General features: G+C 43.9%; 1 protein-coding gene across 7 annotated transcripts in view; it reads left to right on the top strand.

The window, feature by feature from the left end:
• The first annotated feature begins 260 nt into the window (after positions 1–260).
• The window catches only part of AKAP13 (A-kinase anchoring protein 13), a 208,580-nt gene continuing 190,725 nt past the window's right edge, over positions 261–18,115 (top strand). For 5 of the 7 annotated variants that reach the window (XM_030955270.1, XM_030955272.1, XM_030955271.1 and 2 more), the window contains exon 1: positions 262–335. The gene's annotated coding sequence lies outside the window, so the exon portion shown is untranslated. Of the gene's footprint in view, positions 336–1,672; positions 1,691–18,115 lie in introns of those variants that run through there. The other 2 variants (XM_030955269.1, XM_030955268.1) reach the window with 2 other exon arrangements.

The raw sequence follows: 18,115 nt of genomic DNA, 5'->3' as shown, positions 1-18,115 counted from the left end.
GATCTCAGCCCCAGCGAATGCCGCCGGCCCCGCACGGCCCGGCCCCGCACTGCCCGGCCCAGGGCGGCCCTGTCCGGCCCTGCTCAGCCCCGCACGGCCCGGCCCCGCTCGGCCCCACCGGGGCGGCGCATGCGGGCTGGCCGGGCCGGGCGCGGCGGCGGCGGCGGCTCAGGTTGCGAGGCGGCAGCCCCCGGCCCTCCTCCTCTCCTTCCTGCCCGCCTCCCCGGGCGGAGAGCACCGGCCCGGCCGCCTCCTCCGCCCCCTCCCCGTCCCCGTCCCTCTCCCTTCCCTCCCGGCCCCGCTGCCAGGGGCGAAGCCGCCCGCCGGGCCCCGCGGTGAGTTTGCCCCGCCGGAGTTGGGCGAAAGGGTGGGGGAAAGTTTGGGGAGGCCGCTGGCGGGGGCGGAGGGGTGGGCGCTCCCCGGGGCCAGGGGTGTGCGGGAGCCCCCTCCCCTTCCCGCTCCCTCGCACGCTTCCCCCGCCCTTCCTCGTCCTCGGGGGGCTTTTCTCCGCGCAACTTCGCGTGGAGCCGCTCCGGGCGGCTCCTCTCCTCCGCGTGGCTTTATTCCTTTTCATTTCAGGGCTCTCGGTAGTTTTTCATTTATTTGCCGTGTTTTCTCGCGCGGCTGCTCCCCGCCGCTATTGTCTGCGGGCCGGGGCCGGGCGCGGTCCCCCCGCAGCCGGGCGGTGGTGGCGGCCCCGCTGCTGGGGGACGAGCCCCGCTGTGCCCGGGGGTGTGCCGGGGACACGCACCCGCCCGGCCCCCAGCCTCCCTCCACACTGGAATACCATATCCTGGTCGGAACCCCCCTCCAGGCTCACAGACACAACTTTGTATCTCAGTTCGTTGCGCGGAAAGTCACCGCGGATTCATATCAAGAGCCCCCCGCAACGCGCTGGTGTTGGTGTGTGTCGCCTTTGGATCTCAGTGGCCTTTGGTGGCACTCAGAGAGTCCGTGCCGTGGGGTCTGTTACATGCGTTCACTCTGTTGCTTGAAAATACAATTATTTTTGTTCCTTCTCGAATGCAGACCCTTCTTCTGAAGCAAATGCAGGAGGATTGCGAAATAGTAGTTTTTTTCTGAACCTGTAAACTGTTGGGGTTTATTAATCCACCTTCTGCGACTGTGTTGAAACCGCAAGTCATATAGAGGAGTGGGGATTTGCAGAATCTGCTTTTGCTGACCTCTGGAATTGGTTCTGCTCCAGTGTCCTTTAGAGGGCTTCACGTTAGCTGGAGATTGGAAGTGGGAAAAAAAGTGATTTATAAAAAGTTATTTTTTTTTAAGAGTGCACTGCACCAATTCTGCTGTGAATGACCAGATAGGGATTCGATGAAGGGATTAGAAATCCTGCACTGCTGTAGGACAGTTGGTCACTGTGGCTCTCTGTAATCTCCGTCAGCCGTAAAACTTTAGGTGCTCATGGAGATATGCGATGCAGTAGAAATATGTAAAGCATGTAGCTTCAGAGCTGAGTTTAGACAGTTGGTCTGAGATCTATGGATGTCTTGTGTACTGGGAGTTTTGGCTAATGTAATCTAATCGGTTTTAAAGGGCCAAGCGACATTAGTTCTGTTTGTGGTGACTCTCCTGGAGTTCCTTGTTCGGTGTGTTTCTCATGTTTTGCACGCCCTTGCTGAGCTGTTGTGGAATTGTAAGGGTGAACCAAGTTCCACATGGGTCCTTGAAGGTAAGATATCATTTATTGTGGTGTTAGAGGAGGTGTATTTTTATACATAGATACCTTAGCGGTGGAAGTAGATTGATGTTAACCTCATAACATCCCTGCCTGTGGATAGAAACTGCTGTCTGTAGTAGGGGGCATTTGCTGTGCTTTGGGACATGGTGGCAGTGTCTTGTTCGCACACTTGAAATTGACTTGTTTGGGTTTTTTGTTTGGGTTGCTTTTTTTACAAGCCTGGTAGCAGAGTAAGAGTGCATTAGACAAGGTGAGGATCATCTGGTTGCGTGTTTTCCCTTGGCACGAGTTCAGGTGTCTACCTGTTGTCCAATTTCATGGGTTGAGCCTCTCCGTCGCCCATCTGTCCTTGCAGCGCTGCCCGGTGCTGGACAGACGGGCTAGCCTGGGGCTGTTGCTAGAAGGGCATGGGTGTTGAGATCTGCCAGGCAGACAGGTTTTGTAGGTAGCCTGAATGACGAGTCCCCTGCAGGTAGTGTGGATGAGCTGTGCTGTGTGACAGCGTTCCAGCCTGGGTTTCCTGCCCGGCTCCAGTGGCCACGGATGGCCGGCATAGCCCGAGAGGTGAGGACACGACGTGTCCGAAGTGAGAGAGTCCAGCCAGGGACTGCAGCCAGAGAGAAAGGCAGGAGCTGGATGTTCCTGATTTACAGCTTCACTGCATCAAAGGAGGGAAACACATTTAAGAGCTCAAGGCTTCTCAAAGGAACAGAGCTCTGCCAGGTACTATGCGATGATGGATGTTTTTAAACACAGTCTGCGTAGCGCAGCTTTGAGACTCAGGCATATGCAGAACTCACTAATCTCTCAGCAGGATATACTTGTGACTAAGCCGTGTTCTGGTCTAGGGTACACTCCTGTGCTAAGAGGAGGATTAAGTACTGTTAAAGGAATCTGGTTATTCTATCCAAAGCATGAATTAAGAACAGCAGTCAATAAATTATCCTAGAGGAAAAAAACATTGGTAGGTTTATTGGTGGTGTTCACAAGCTCCTGTGTTACAAAAGCAGTGGGGTTCTTTCACATAATTTTCTGCTGGAATATTAAGTTTTAATAAATAGCTACTTAACAAAAAAATTGTTAGTAGAAGCTGCAGTGCCTGCTGTACCTATTTCTTTTCCACTGTTTCCAGGACACCAACGTATCAGTTTTCTCTGCTTGGTATTTGGTGGTGATCCACTCGCCAATAAAACCGACCTTGAAGCAGCTTGGAAGCTTTTCTGCTTATTACTGTAGCTGGTTATCTCTGCAATCTACTTGAGTGCTATTAAATGCTATTTCTATAGGGGTTCCCCACACAGGCAATAAATAGCCTGAAGTCAGCTAAACCGCACAGCTGATTGGTAGGGAGGAACTATTTGGTTTTGTCTTGCCTCTACTGGTGGAAGGCATTGCTAAGAAGTTATAAACTTGAGGAGAAGGCTGGATAGTCCAGGAGGCCATAAAGGCATGATATGGCCTCCCTGTGTGATTGTGGCCCCATGTTTTACCAGTCTCCTGCATAGGGAGTTGGCAGTTGGCGTGGTTTCCAGCTGGAGGATAACTCCTATTTGCAGGCACATGAGAGGCTGGATGTGGAAAGCTGGGGAGGAAAACACCTTGCAGCCTGCACCTTGTGATTACTGAGTGCTGTTCAGTGCCAAGTGCTCATGTGCTTGCTTGCATTGATCACCTGTAGGACAGATAAAGGTAATGAGTGACGTTCTGAAGCGGCTGATAGCTCTGGTGTAGAGTCCTTTGCTGCCCTGGGGTTTGCCACAGGGGATATAATCCAGCTGGGAGCCTGGTTAGGGCTGGCATGTACCACCTGGTCAGTCACGTCCAGGAAGCTCTGCACCTTTTCTAAAACAAAACTTGTTTTTAGGGTGTTGGATATAATGCGATTTTTATGAACAGCTTAGTCATGCTTCATTTTTTTTCCTCTTCTAAAACAGCTGTCAACAATCTTACTGTGGGGAGGGAATGGGCCACTCCTTGTACTTACTGAATAGTCAGACACTTCAGCCTGGCATTGTGCTTCTTAGTAGCTTTTGGAAACAAAGCCGTGTATGTGGCACAATGGCTTCTTTTTATTTATTTATTTATCAAGCCTGCCTTTCCCCCTTTGCAAATGACCTTTATGCAGATCTAGAAGGCAAAGCCCATCACTGGGAGTTAGCTGGTTAGTTACTTCAGTTACTGATAAGAAAATATGATGGCAGTGCTCCAGGAAAAGCAGCTATGCTGGGAACTTGTTGCTGCAGTGAAGCTATACAGATCTTTTTCAGAACGATATACCTCTGTATATTTATAGTGCTTTGTCAGGGAAACAGGGTGACTCCTCTCATAATGTCTGCATGACAAATAAGCTGTGACGCCACAAATCCTGTAAAGAGTTTATTGTCCTTCTCCAGACGGCTGGTGGAGACATGCAGTAGGTAAAAGTTTCAGTGTCGTGCTGAACTTGAGCTGCAGTTTTGTCATCTCATCTCTTTTGTGTGTTGGCGTAGCATAAGCAACCTCTTCCAGTTCCCCAACTGGGCCATACTGGGGTTTTTGGGTCTGTTCAGCAAACCAGACTTCAAAATGGATCCCAGATAGGAATGCATTATTGTTTTTTATGTATACAATTCATAGCTTGTGTCAGTTAAGAAAAAAATTTCATTCTGTACCTGCATCAGTTACCTGCATCATGTTCCTTTGTGTTACCACAAGCAGCTGCTGTGGCAGAGGGTTGGATGCTTCCACCAGGAGAAACCTAAACTCTTGGAAGTGCTTTTCCATTTGCAAAGAAGGCATTTAACTGCGGTGCCCATCCCTTTTTTATAGCATGTGAAGACGACATGGGAGATAGATGTTTCTGAGATAAGCCAGTGTGCTAAAAGTCAAAGTGTTTAATTTTTAAGTTCTGTAAGATAGCATTTCAAGAGCAAAGAGAAATCTCTGCAAAATAAGTTCTGCCATTTAAATAATGTTTTTTAAATTTTTCTTTATAACCATTTTAGATAGGTTGCTAGGTTGTTGAGGAACAGGGGAAGAAAGTGCAATCACAAATATTTTTAAGTAGTCAACAGTCCTTGAAAAGTACGAAGTGTGATACCTTGGAAAAAGTAAGCTTTAGTTCTGTTGTAGTTGTAATGGATCACATGTTGTGACATGGTCAGGCAGTCTAACAAGACTATTTTATATATATTGAGAAGAAACTTACAGATTTGATGCTGAAGAGTTTATTGGGTGGTTTGTAATATGCGTGAGAAAAAGAATTCTTTGTTGGCGTATCAATGAAGTTCTCACATTCCAAATGCTCAAATATTTAATCTAGGATAGGAGAAAACATAAGGAAAAATTACCCCTGAAACTAATATCATCACCTTCTACAGCACTTGTGTTGAGGGCTTGAAATACAGTGTGGTCCAAGTATGTTTTGGGTGTGAGGTTGGGTTTGGTGCCTCTGGGCGAGGTCTGCTGGTGGTGTGGGCCTTAGGGGCTTCCATGGTTGGTGGAGGACCTTGACTGTGGCCTTGGCTGCAGAATCCAGAGTGGTGCTTCTTCACCAGTGAACTCGTAATTCTGCAGGTTTTCTTGACAAAGTTAATTCTCCTGGACCACCTGGATTTCTCTTGAATCTCTTTTCGCTTATAAAGACTGTGAAGTTGCTTTTTTTTTTAATTTTTGTGATTCTGTAAATTGTTCATAATAATTTTCCTGTTTGGCTGCTCTTGTCTTTCCAAAACTGGTCATAGTATTTTGTTCAGTCAATGTGGCAACTGAACTGTCTCAGTTTTCTTGTAGGTTTGATCCTTTCCTGTGGTCACCTTTTGGTTTCCTTGAAAATCGTGAGGTAGAGGCTGATTGCTCGTTGGATCCTGTGGAGCTGCTCTTCTGAGATAATATTTGAAATGTATGAGCACAGGTAGTTGCAACTGATCCATTGTGTCTTTGTTTCAAGCACTTGTGAAATTTTCTAATAGACTATGCAAAATTTGCCACAACAACTTCTGACTGCTTCTAGTCTCTTTTTGTATTTTTTTAACTACTTTCAGGTGGCTGATCTAACTTTCCCGTTAGTCTTGTTGCTGAACTGTTTGTACTTTAATGTTACATTTGCAAAATACACGGTGAGAGATCTCCCCAAATTGTTTTTTAATGTGAGATGTTATTTACAGTGTGGCAGCACTGCTGAGATTAGCCTGATCCACTGTAAAAGGAAGGATTTAAGGATTTTCATCTGTAGCAGCTCCTTCAGGTTTTATTTCTGAGAGCAAGGGAAAAGGAAATAAGCGATGAATTATTCATTTAAAAATGAGGCTGAATTTTGGAGAGACTTTTTCCTCTGTGAGCATGATTTAAGGTGGTCATCTTAAAGGTCTTTTGATGATGATGATCAAAACTTTGTGTGGAGAGAAAGTGCCCCATATGTCATCTTTGAGACTTCTGTGCTTTTTATCACCCATGACTAATGCAAACTGGAGCAGCAAGTTACGCTGAAATCTGTGACATATTTGTATCTTCATCTAAACCGTATCTGAGGTTTCTGGCAAAGTTACTTGGGAAAGTCAGTCTTTTTCCCAGTGTGTCTCTGCCCTCAGTGGTGTAACTGTTCTGTAAATCGGAATGCTGCACTTAGTAAAACCATTACAAACAAAGATTCTGGCACAGAGCAGTTGTTCTAAACCGGACCGTCTTGAGACTCAAACTGGTGACTCACCCATTCTTGTTCCATGGATTAACACACCTGGCATGTGTCACGCATGGATGCTGGCCCAGTCATCCTGTTCTTGCAGGTATCCCTGTTTCCAGTGGAGGGAAGACTGAAGTGGGGATGGGAGTGTGCACAGCAGTTAAAAACCACCTGGTGGAGGTTGATGCTGAGGATGGGTTTGCCCAAAGGCTTCTTTTGCCATGTGCCTGGTGTTGCTCTGCTTCTGCCGCTTTTTAGGGATGCACAGAGTGGCTGCTTGTGTGAAGTCTCTCCTTCAGGACAACAATACAAAAAGCTGTGCTGGGTCAGGCCATGGGTTGTCTGGCCTTGTTTCCTGCCCCATGGTGTTGGTTGTGGGTTTTTGGGGAGAGCAAGGAAAGTCCACACCAGTGACTGTGGGCACAGTGGGGTTCAATACCAGGATGTGTGGCACATTCAGCTTCCCAGCATGTATGGATATCGACACCCTGCCAACTCTTGAAACTTGCTGTCAATAGGAAAAGAGGGGAAATAAGGGATGGTGGGAGTGAGATTGTTGAAGGGAATGAGTCTTGGTCACTTTACACATGCTGTTTTCCCTCCTGAGTTTCCTCTGGGATGCTTAAGCCTTTGGTCCCATAATAGCAGCGGGACAATGAATGCTTGGATGGAGGAAGCAGGTGTTAAAGGAAGGGGGGAAGTGATTTATTTTGGGGGGAAGGGGAGGACAGGATGACCATATTTGACTCTTATACAGACAAATTTCTTTTGGCTCATGAGCTTGTGCACAGCTTCCTAATTGCTGGACCTGCAAGTAAGATGGCAGCAAAATTGGGACTTGCTTTTTTTTTTGAGTTAATATCACTTAGTGAGTCAGCCAAGGAGTGAGGTTTACGTGATGTACCTCTGGTGTTACGTGATGAGTTCTGTTGTTTTGTTCCCTGTTACCATAAATCTTTCACTGCAGCAGCAAGGATGCAGTGCTGACAACACTGGACATCTTCAAGTCTGCACTTTGTACTTGGGAGTGCTGGTTTTTAATTGTTTAAAACCAAACTGGAGCTGATTGAGTTTACGTGTGGCCTAGATTAAGAGAGTTTCTGTAGTGTGATCTGAAGGTCTTTGAGTTGGTGGAGAGGGTGATTCTGAGATAAAGTAAAACAGGATGCTTCGTGTGCTGTGTAGCAGATGTGTTTGCATCCATAGCCCAAAGATTTCCCATCCTGGGAGTAATGACAGCACATTACATTAGTGGGGTTTTCAGCCTGTGCAGGAACCTCTCTTGAACATGGGAGTCAGTTTTTCCATCACTGAGTGTTTTGCAGCCACTCCACCCATTTTTATGATGAGTGATCATCATCGAAGAGCACAGTGAAACACAAGAGGTGGTGAGCGAACCTTTTGTTACATTAAATGTAAATGTTTATAGTTTCTCTTCTCCTAGCAGCTGCAGAGAAAGTAGGTTGTCTCAGCTGGGTATAGAAATAAAGACTAAGCCCTTTTTATATGTACTGTCATAAAAGAAGGCCTTGTGTAATAAACATTCATTTCACAAGGTCCAGGTGCCTCTTTACACTTTTGTTTGATTCAAGGCAAAAGGTTGCTGCGCATGTTTGTTAACTGCAGGTTTTTCTCTATTGTGGTGCAGATGCCAACAGGAAAATACACATTTGTCCTCAGACCCATTGTGGGAGGATGCTGGGGGTTATGTTGGTACCCACTGTGTGGCTGCATTTGAGTGCTGGTGGCTCCTGCTGAGTTGGGCACAGGAGTGTGAATCCATTTGTGCAGTGGGGAGTCTCCAAAATTTGGAGCTGCTTTTGCCCCCTGGCCAGAGCTACTAATGAATTTTGGAAGAGTCTTTTGGTTACGTAGCCTGAAGAAGAGTTTGTGTGTAGCATGGAGGCTGAGATCTGAGCACTTAACTAGCATAAAATGCTTTTAACTAGCTTATAAATGTATTTTCTTGAGTGGGTGCCTTTCTTGTCCCTGTGAAAGATGCTGATGGGAATGGGATGGTAGGAGCAGGTTTCTTGAGAGCTCTCCCACAGTTAAAACAGGGCTTTGATCCTTGTTTTCATGGGCAGTGTATTAAGCTAGAAAAAGAAGTAGACCGTTGCGTGAAGAGCTTACAAGTTACTACTGTGGATAATAAATATGTTTGCATGGATGTCAAGAGGATTAATTTTTTGTGAAGTGCTTTGAAAATGGGAAAATTAAAGAAGTACTTAAGTGCTAACTGGCTTCCTGTCTCGCAGGTCTTGTAAATTTCTTTCTCCCTCCTTCCAGTCAGTTTCAAGTTGTGTTTGTTATGGGTAAGTTTCAAGTTGTGTTTGTTATTGATATGAAATTTACCTGTCAGTTCCATACATTTTTTTTTCTGTGTTCTGGGAATTTTGCAATTTACCTATGGGCAGTAAGGTGGTAAAATGTTGTATTTTCAGATGGCATTTCAGAAGGAGAGGTGCTCTGCTGAATCTGATGTGCTTCCTTCTGCAGCTGGAATTGGCTCCACTTAAACTGCAGGGTTTAGTGCTTAGACCTCCCTGGTTTTTCCTTTATCAGATTAGCTAGGATTTTGGCAGGACTTTGTGCTGCTTTTTCTTAGCCAATCGACTTGCATGTGAGTGTTCAGTAACTTTCTGGCTTTATAATCTCAAAGTTCAGAAGTCATTGGGTTCTTTGAGACTAATGAGAGATCCTATCCCAGCAACACCTTATGGCAGGCAAGAGAACACACTTGAGTATGTGGAGAGCAAGTTTTGAAATGAAAATTCAGAACTCCTTGAGGAAGATGGAGGACCTGTGGCAAGGAAAGTGCTTGGAAATGTATACATCTTCCTGAAGGTACAAAACATGAATTTACTTTTTACCCTTTCTTTCCTGGATTATTTGCAGGCCCCAATCCCTCTGTGATATCAGTTATTACTATGGGATGGCAGATAAATGGCAGTCAAACAGTTACTGTACAATTGCATTATATAAAAAGATTAAGCATTGTGATAAAATGTATCAAGTGAGTATAAACTTACCAAGCTTTTTAATACTCTGCTGAGAGGAGTCCTGATTTTCCCACCTCTCTCCCTCCCCAGAACTAATTTGTAAAATCTTTGCCAATTTTTACTAAAAATCTAGTCTGATCCGTGCTACTGATATTAATTAAGAAAGAATAATAGTGTTTTCATAAATACCTGTGTGTATTAATGCCTTGGGCTTGTCATATCTCAGTGCTAAGAGAAACCTAGGCCATTTTGAAGGAAATGAGCTCTAAGTCTAAAGTTTTTCTAAGTCTTGTTGAAGTTTTTCTTTGGAAAGGTTCATCACTTGGTGTTTGTAGTGAAGGAAATAAATTATTTCCTTGCAGGGCTTTTTTTGATTCTTAGATAAGTCTGAGCCACTGGATACCTTGGGGATAGAGACTTGGTTTAACGTTTGGTGGAAGTTGACTGGAGGAGCAGGAGCTGTTGCAGTGTGGTTGTGTTATTGTGGCTGGGATTGTTCGCAGAGCAGCATTTTAAATTCCCACACAAGAGACGTACAACTCTGTCTACTTGAGACCTTGTTGCTTCTGGCTGGTTGGGGAAAAAAAATATGCCCACGATGGAGAGGAGAGAAAGAACTGTTGGGATGCTGCTAGATGAAAGCCTTGCAGCAATGAGCAGTTTGGGAATACACCCGAGCTGGAATGCAGGGTCAGGCTCTGAGTGTGCCTCCCAGCCAGGGAGAGTTGCAGGGTGGAGATGGCAGAGACCACCCTGCACGTTGGGAACCAATTGTCACCTCTGCTTCGAGCTGTCCCTTGTTGAAGAGTAGCCTTTTGGGTGTGCACTGGGCACTCAGCAGCATCCTGTGATGAGACAGGAAGGTTTTTGCCTTCCCTGTGACTTGAGCAAATGGAATTCACCGCTTAGTGCAGGATGCTGAACCCTTGGCGCGTGATGTGCCGTGTTCTGGGTGTAGCTGCCTTGGTCAGTGTCCTTGTCCTGCCAAGGAGCAGAGGCAGGATCAGAACACACACTCATTTCTCTTTGTCTCTTAAATTATCTGTGTTAACTCCCTGATGTCTGTTATTTAGAAAATAAATTTTGTCTCATACATCCAACCCAGGAAAGCGCTTATATATCCAGCAGCCAGGAAATTGAATGAATCCTGATCTATTCTTAATTTCTTGTGTTTCCTGTGGTTTTATTGTTTGTGTTACCAGGCCTAATATTTACATACTTTTGAATGAGCTTTTCTTTTTTTGGAAGATACTGCTTTGTTTGTATGCCTTGCAAAACAGGTTCTTCCATTTTTTTTTTTCAGATAACCAAACAACTTACTTTCTCAAAGGAGTAGGAGGAAAAAAAAGGAAGATTATAGGAATCACCAAAGGGAGATATCTAAGAATAGATTTTTTTTTTGGCTGATGATATGCTAAGACTCATTCTAAACTTGCATCTATCCTTCCAAATGTCCTTGGGCTCTTTGAGAACTTTGTAAAACTTGTTGCATATGAAGTTAAGTGCTTGTGGGTGCTTTATCTAAATAGCAGATGCATTTGCAGTTGGCATTTTAAATGCAAAGGTGCTTCCATGAAAAATGCTTGTAAGAACAAAGCTGCAGTTCCCACTGAAACCCCAAAGACATAGGAAGACAAGTTGGTGGAGTCTGCTGTGTTAATGTTTAAAAGTAGTGCTGGTGAGTGTTGTTCATCTATGTGTCTCTGGAAACTGATGTAGTGCTTTTTTTTTCTGCAGAGTAAGGAAGATTTCACAGTTATATTCCCTGCCTTTCTTTTGGGTATGGAGGGCTAATGGAGCTGATCAGGGAGTCTGTCCCTTGGTACATCAACTGGCTGCCTTTTCCATGGGTGTTTGCTTTCCTTTAGTAGTCCTTTAGAAGCTAATTTGAAATTGCCCAATTTAAAAAAAAAAAAAGTGTTCTCCATGGAATCTGTGATCAGCCTTTATTTTCAAGTGTTAATGTTCTGTGTTGAATTTCCAGCTAATCTTCAGATATTTATTTTTCAAAAAATAAGACGGAACTTCAGAACTTTTTCTTTCAAATCTCTTCTCCCTGCCATGGATAAAACCTATTTGCACATTGATGAGGAGTGGCTGGGAAGCCTGTCTGGTTCTGCAGCAGGATCCATAAATAGCATTAGTGTCTGGTTTACTTTGGGAAGGAAGGTGTCCCGTTGTGGCAGTGGCAGGGGGGAGCCTTGCACTCACTCCCAGTAAAGTTGCCCTGTCTGGGCAGTGTTCACCAGCACGAAACTCTGAGAAACATGATACAGTGTCTCTGCTGAGATACAGAACCCCTTTGAAAGCTCCAGAAAGCACTGACATTTATAGAAATGGATAATACTGGCCTTTTTATTTTCTCTATCCCTCTGCTGTCGGCTCAGAGAGGACTTGGAGGATCATAATGCTGTGTGAAAAATACTGATGTTTCCCTCATCACCCTTCCCATCATTTGCTGCAGGAGCACCTTGGGACATGCAGAGCACGTTGCTGCATGTGGTCCATGTCTGACACTCCTGTGTGTTCAGGTGGATGGGCCAGCACTTGGAGCAGCTGTTCCAGTTGCCAGACTGGATCTGGCAGCTCATTATCAACATGTTGGGTCTCAGGATTGAGGTTTGGATGAATGCCTCTGAAATGCACCCTTCCACCAAGGGTATTTTCAGGTTTGGTCTTTGGAGCGTTTGGTTTGTGGCACAGCTGCTGAAGGAGAAACTGTCCTCTCTGCTAGATCAAAAATCAGTTTATTTTGGCAAATGGAAGGAAAATGTCCAGGTGGTTCAGGGGTGGCACAGTTAACCATCTCTGATACCCCAGAAGCAATCATGCGTGCAAAAGGGCAATGGCTGGTAATTATCTCAAAGTGAATGAGACTTGGGATACTTGTGTCCTGTTTCATTGGCAAAATGAAACCAGGTAAAGTTTCAGAACTGGAATAAAAAAAGTTTAATTTTTGCCCTTTTAATGAAGACGATGATAAAACTCCTTGGCCGCTTGGTTTTTTCCTTTCCTAAACTGCTTGTGGCATGGTTATTGCTGGATGTTGTGAAATGTAAATAACACCAAGGTAGTGAACTCAGCATTCCCTGCTCCTTGGCAGCGTGGGTGAATGGAAACATCTGTCCAGGGCCTCTCTGGTTCCCTTCCCTCACACAGCTCCTGCTTCCAGCACAGTGCTGCAGAACGTGCTGCAAAGTCCTGCAAACCCTCTCCTTAACTCTGCACCGCACAAAATGGAGGAAAATCTAGAGGGTAAAGGGAGTGAGGATTTTTTTTTTCCATAGTGGGTATTTTAATGCAAGTCATTCAGATTTCTGCTGTTCTGATGCCATCCTGTGACATGGGACAGACCTGTGCTCGTACTCTTGGCACAGTCCAGCTCCTCTGGTGTGTTCATCTCTTGCATTTCACTCTCAAATCACTCACTTGGCAAATGCTTAACTATTCCCTGTCTCTCCTATTCTGATTATACAAGTAGGCTGTGGCAGGGTGTAAGCTTCAGTAAAAAGGATTTATTGGTTTGCAGGCATAGGGATGGGTGGTAGGGATTGAACTAATTTTTTACCTCTTAAAGAGGAGCGGGAGGCAAGGGGACAACACAAAACTGCAGCAGCAAGTGCAGGAGGAGGATGGGAAACCACCCTGGTAATTCACTCGGGGTTTCCTCTGAGCTTGGGTGCAAGATCTTACTAGGTTTTTACTTTGTGGCCATAAAAACAATGCAAACAAAACCCCAAAACCTAAGTAACCATGCAAATAACGCAGGAAATACGTAGTGAATGTTTTGTGATTGGGAGAGATAGTAACTGGGGCTTCTGAGCTTTAGGTTGGCTACAGGATGTAAATACTGCTTGGTGTTGGTATGGGTGGATGATGTGGATCGGGTTCATTGAAACTTTGGACTCCAAAACTTTGTAAATTTCAGACACTGCCTTGGTGTTGTTTTCATTTCAGCTGGAGAAGTTGTTAGTAATTTTGTCTTGTTGGTGAAACATGAAATTGAGATATTGTCCTTACAAGGTGTTTTCATGGTGATTTTAATTGTTTTTTTTTTATCATAAATTGGGAAGGATGGATAGGAGAAGAAAAGGGATGCTCTTGTTCCTTTTAAAATCTACAAATTCTTTTCTCCCCTCTCTCACCCCTTGTGTGAGTGGTGAAAAAGAAGTGTCAGTTTTTAAATAGATCAAACATCTTTCTAGCGCATAACATTGGTTTGAGGTGAGGCTGCATGGCCAGGTTTTGATGGTTTAGGGATATATTAGGTGAATTAATACAGCCATCTGTGATGCATTTATGAAAACTGGTTTTTTTAAAGCTTTCAATGTTTTTTTCCTTTGCTGTCGATATGTAAAATATTATTTCTTTAAGGGAAACCTTAACTGTGCTAGCCAGAGACTAATTCTGCATGCAGTATATCCCATTCTGAAAAAAAAAGTGGGTTATTCTTAACATAAATTACATACCCAGAATTAAGTAAGATTAAAATTACAGTGAAGACAGGCTAATAAGGGTTTTACTCTGCTGAGGAATTTGACTTAAAGCTTGCATTGGAGCCTGAAGTTGAATTTGAGCTGCCAATCCAGCTGAAGTGTAAAATGCCTCCCAGTCTCAACTGGAGTAAGCTAATGCAGAGTTTTAACTGAATTACAGTTTTTCCTCTCATTTTCATTGGATTGATTTATAAAGAAATATTCTGATGATTTTATTTTCCCCTCTGAGTACTTCCAAAAACTAACACAAAGCATTATTGCATAATGGAGGGGTGGACAACAGAATGCTTCTGTGATCTCTAGTGTTGCTTCAGGATTTCCAGCTCTGTAAATAATTGCTCAAGGCAAAGGTACACTAATATTATTTGATGAACAGGAAGTCTGCAAATAGTATGGTATTTTGCCATAATTACATTTGCAGTGGTGCAGGTGTTGAGCCTTACCCATAGCCAGGAAAACCAGTGCCTCAGATAGGTTTGTAAGAAGAACATGTGGGTGAGGAGATGGGATGTAGGTTTGAAGGAAAGTACATCAGCAGATTTGCATTTAAAGGTTTGAAAAACAAAAAAGTTTCAGGAGATGTGTTGTTGATGGCACTGCTACAATGGCTTGGCTTTGTGACAGCAAAACAAAACCATCCAAATCCCCCTTTCTTCAGAAACTGCAAGATACTCTTAGATTTTTATTTGTTTTTGATGGGTCATGGTTTTCTTAGATTGATGTGCTGCTGGTTCTGCTCAGGGCTCAGAGGTATTTGTTACTGTGGTAGTTTTGCCTCATGCTTCTCACACCCAAATCTTTCCTTAGCTCATTTGATGCCAAAATCCTTTTTTTGGCTCTGTTGGTGACCAGAGCAGCTAAGTGTGAATCTTGAGCAGCTGGTTATGTGACACCTCATGTCTCCTCCAGACAGTAAGAGTGTTCAAGCACTTCATTAATACTTTACTTGAGCTGTCTCAATGAGATGGCTGAAGGAAATTAAATAGTCATTAAAATAATGCTGCCAGAAATGCCTGAAACCAACTATATTGGGAGACTGACTCATCTGCCCTTGCTCTGGATGCAGTGGGAGGGTATCCTGCTTTTTTTTCCACAACTTCATGACCTTGTATCACCAGCCCATGCATTCATTTGGGAACAGACTGATGAAGGAGAGAAGATGATATGCTAAAGGGAATGTTTCTGAGGGTGATGCTCATAGTTGAAATGGTCTTGGAGTAGTTATTTTGAGAGGAAATCTTGGCTCGTGTTCATGAAGCTGAACTACTAAGAGCAGCCTGCGAGGTGGGAAAAAAGGGATGGGGAGAAAGGAAGCAGGTGGTGAGAGGATGTGTGTACCAGAGAAGTGAAGCAGCACTCATGTTATCTCTTCCAAGCCCTCTGTTTTTCCTCCCTCTAGAGATGGCCATTATTTCAAGCGGGCCCTGAGGTTTGGAAAAAAGTTTTGGGGGGTGTGTGTGAGCAGCAAATATTGAGAAAATTGCTGTGCTGTGTATAAACTTAGCATGGAAGTTTGTAACTGAGATGCATCGTGATGTCTTCACTTGATTTTGGCTGTGAAGCTTTGAGGGGCATAGCAAAATACTTGGTGCCAGCCCAAATGGACTGGTATAAAAGTAAATAAATACTTGTAAAAAATATAAAAGTAAATAAATACTTGTCTCTGTTTTGCTTAGTAATATTCCTGAGTGTTTCAGCTTTGGATGTTCTTGAAGAAATTGCTCTTTCTTAGCCTAAAAGGCAGCACTTAAGATATTTAGACAGAAGTGATGCTGCCTCTCCAGACAGGAATATTTGTATAAATGTTTAAAGTGTCCAGTGAATCTGGCAGGATTGTGACCAAGGCACGATAGTGTGCCTGTGTGCATTTACAGTGTAATTATGAATGGTTTGTGCTGTGAGACAGTGTGATGGCTGCAGTGCTGCCTCTTTGTTATAAATACAGCGTCTTCTGGGCTGTTGTTTAAAGACTCCTTTGGAAGCCTGATTTAATAGTTGAGCTGAGTGAATAATTCAAAACCTTTTTATCAAGTTCTTGTTTAAATTCTTAAATGAGCTCACCATAACCTTTTTATGTACCCCTCCTGCATGTGTCATACAAATATTAGAATAATTGAGTTTTACTAGTGCAAATGTTTCTGTGAAGCAAATTTTTAGAGCTTGATGTATGACTGTTTATGGAAAGGGGAATGTTAAAATCTCACACACCAGTGCCTATGCCAGAAACTTGTGCTGGCTTACTTAGGAAAAGGGTGGGGGGCGAGACCCTTGGCTTTGTTGGAGCAATCCTAACTGAGCTGGTTTGTCAGATTGACTTGTCTGCAGTTCAAAAACTGAACACATGTATTTAAAGGAATTTCAGCTATATCTCTTCTTACAGCCCATTCTACAAACAGTAGCGGTACTTAGTTTAAAATATTTGCTTTTTTTCCAGATAAGTACTATTTTGACTCTTTTTCCTTTTCTCACCCCTTTACATGAGATGAACCAGCGCATTCAAAATGCATCTGCTTAGCCTCACTGAGTAGCTTAACAAAGGGATGCAGATGAGAGAAAATCCATAGTTACCTTCCAGGTTTCATCATTCCTTGGCTTGAAGTCCAGTGCAGGCTGGAGGAGAGCCTTGCAGATAAGTAATTTGAGTGGATTTAGCATGCCTACTCAGATGTATTAATGTTTGCAGACTTGCTGGTGAAAGCTCATTAGTGTTAAGTCACTTCTGAGTACTGATGGTCTTTAAAAGGCAAATGAAAGCCTTGCAGCCAAGATGTCTGCAGAACTGGCATCCATTTGTCTTCTGCTTCTGAAGAAAAATGGAAGACTTAGAAAATCTAAAGCCAGCTCAAGAAGCAGGAGTTGAGGATTAGGCAGGGAGCTGGGAGATGCTGTTTTCTCAGTGGAGAATTGTTGCTTAATTGGTTACAAGAATTTAGTCAAGGCTGTTTATTCCGTTTGCAGACAAACCTCCTCCTGTGCATGCTCTGGCAGTGCTCTAACCTTCCTGGCACTGCAGTGTGTGCTTGGAGATGAGCTGGAAAATCCTTCCTCTTGCAGTGCGTCATGAGTTTGCAAAGCCCTATTTGCATGTGCAGGGTTTGCTCTCTGAATTTTGGATTTCTTTGCTGATTTTTCTCTCTGAAATCTGCTGCAGCCGCCTCTAACAGTCACTGGTATGCAATGTGTGCAGGAATCTGGAATTGCAGGCTTGTGTGACAATGAAACTGCTATTGAAATTTTCCATTGCCTTCAGTCACAGGTAGTCCAAGTGTAACTATCGACAGTACAGATGCTGGAAACTGGGCATCTGTATATCCATACCCAGGCTATGAGAAACATAAAGTGGTCTTTAGAAGTAGAAACTGTTAGGTTTTGGGGCTATAAAAAAGCCCCAAACTGACCTCCAAACCCTGGCATCATCACAACAACCGGCTTTGGCTTTGCAGAAGGAGCCAAGTAAACCTGTTCTTTTTTTGGCTTTTCTGAAATTGTCACATGTGTAGAGTCATATTTTCACTCAACAAAATCTGTTGTATCCAGCACGGTACCAGTGGGCCTGGGCCTCTGGTGTGGTGTTCTGTAGTCTGTCAGACTCGATCTGACTCCCTTGCATCAGCTGTAACATTGCTGACGTTGGGTCTTTATTAAGCTGAAAAGACCAGGGAAAATCTCCTTCATGCCTCTTCATTTCCATGTGATGCACTATCAGCTCTAACTTGCCACTGTGGGCTCCTTGGACCTGAAAACAAGTGGGAAATTTTGGGTGGACTTCTGCTTGTTTGTGATTAAATATTGGTGTAACAAGAGTTGTTTTGTGATGAGAAAGACCCAACAATCTTACCAAACATGCAGAACAAGCAGGCTCTCTTGTCATCCCATTACATTCCCCCTGTAGGAAACACCCGTTGTGCTTTGATAAATTTGTCCTTATTCATAGTGTGAAACTGCAAATTAACATGTAAAATTGCTTTTGTGTGTTGGAGATTTATAACAATTTATTGTCCCCTCGGATTTGTGTTGCGAAGTGTCTGTGAAGATAGGGGAGCAATATTACCTTATTTATTATGGGGGGAATCTGAGACTTGGCAGCTTTTTCTGAGGTACCCATTAAATCTGAGTGTTTGCAGAGTTTGCTGTAGTTTATGATTGAAGTTGGTGGTTACAAAAGGCAAGGTCCCACTGCAGCACAAAGTGGGGAGAAGGGGTGCCAGCTGAGCTTTGCCTGTTTGCAGATGTGTCTGCAGAGATGCAGACTGGAGTG

Source organism: Camarhynchus parvulus, chromosome 10, assembly GCF_901933205.1.
Source record: "Camarhynchus parvulus chromosome 10, STF_HiC, whole genome shotgun sequence".
Lineage (NCBI taxonomy): Eukaryota > Metazoa > Chordata > Aves > Passeriformes > Thraupidae > Camarhynchus > Camarhynchus parvulus.
This window is presented reverse-complemented; position numbering and strand designations above follow the sequence as displayed.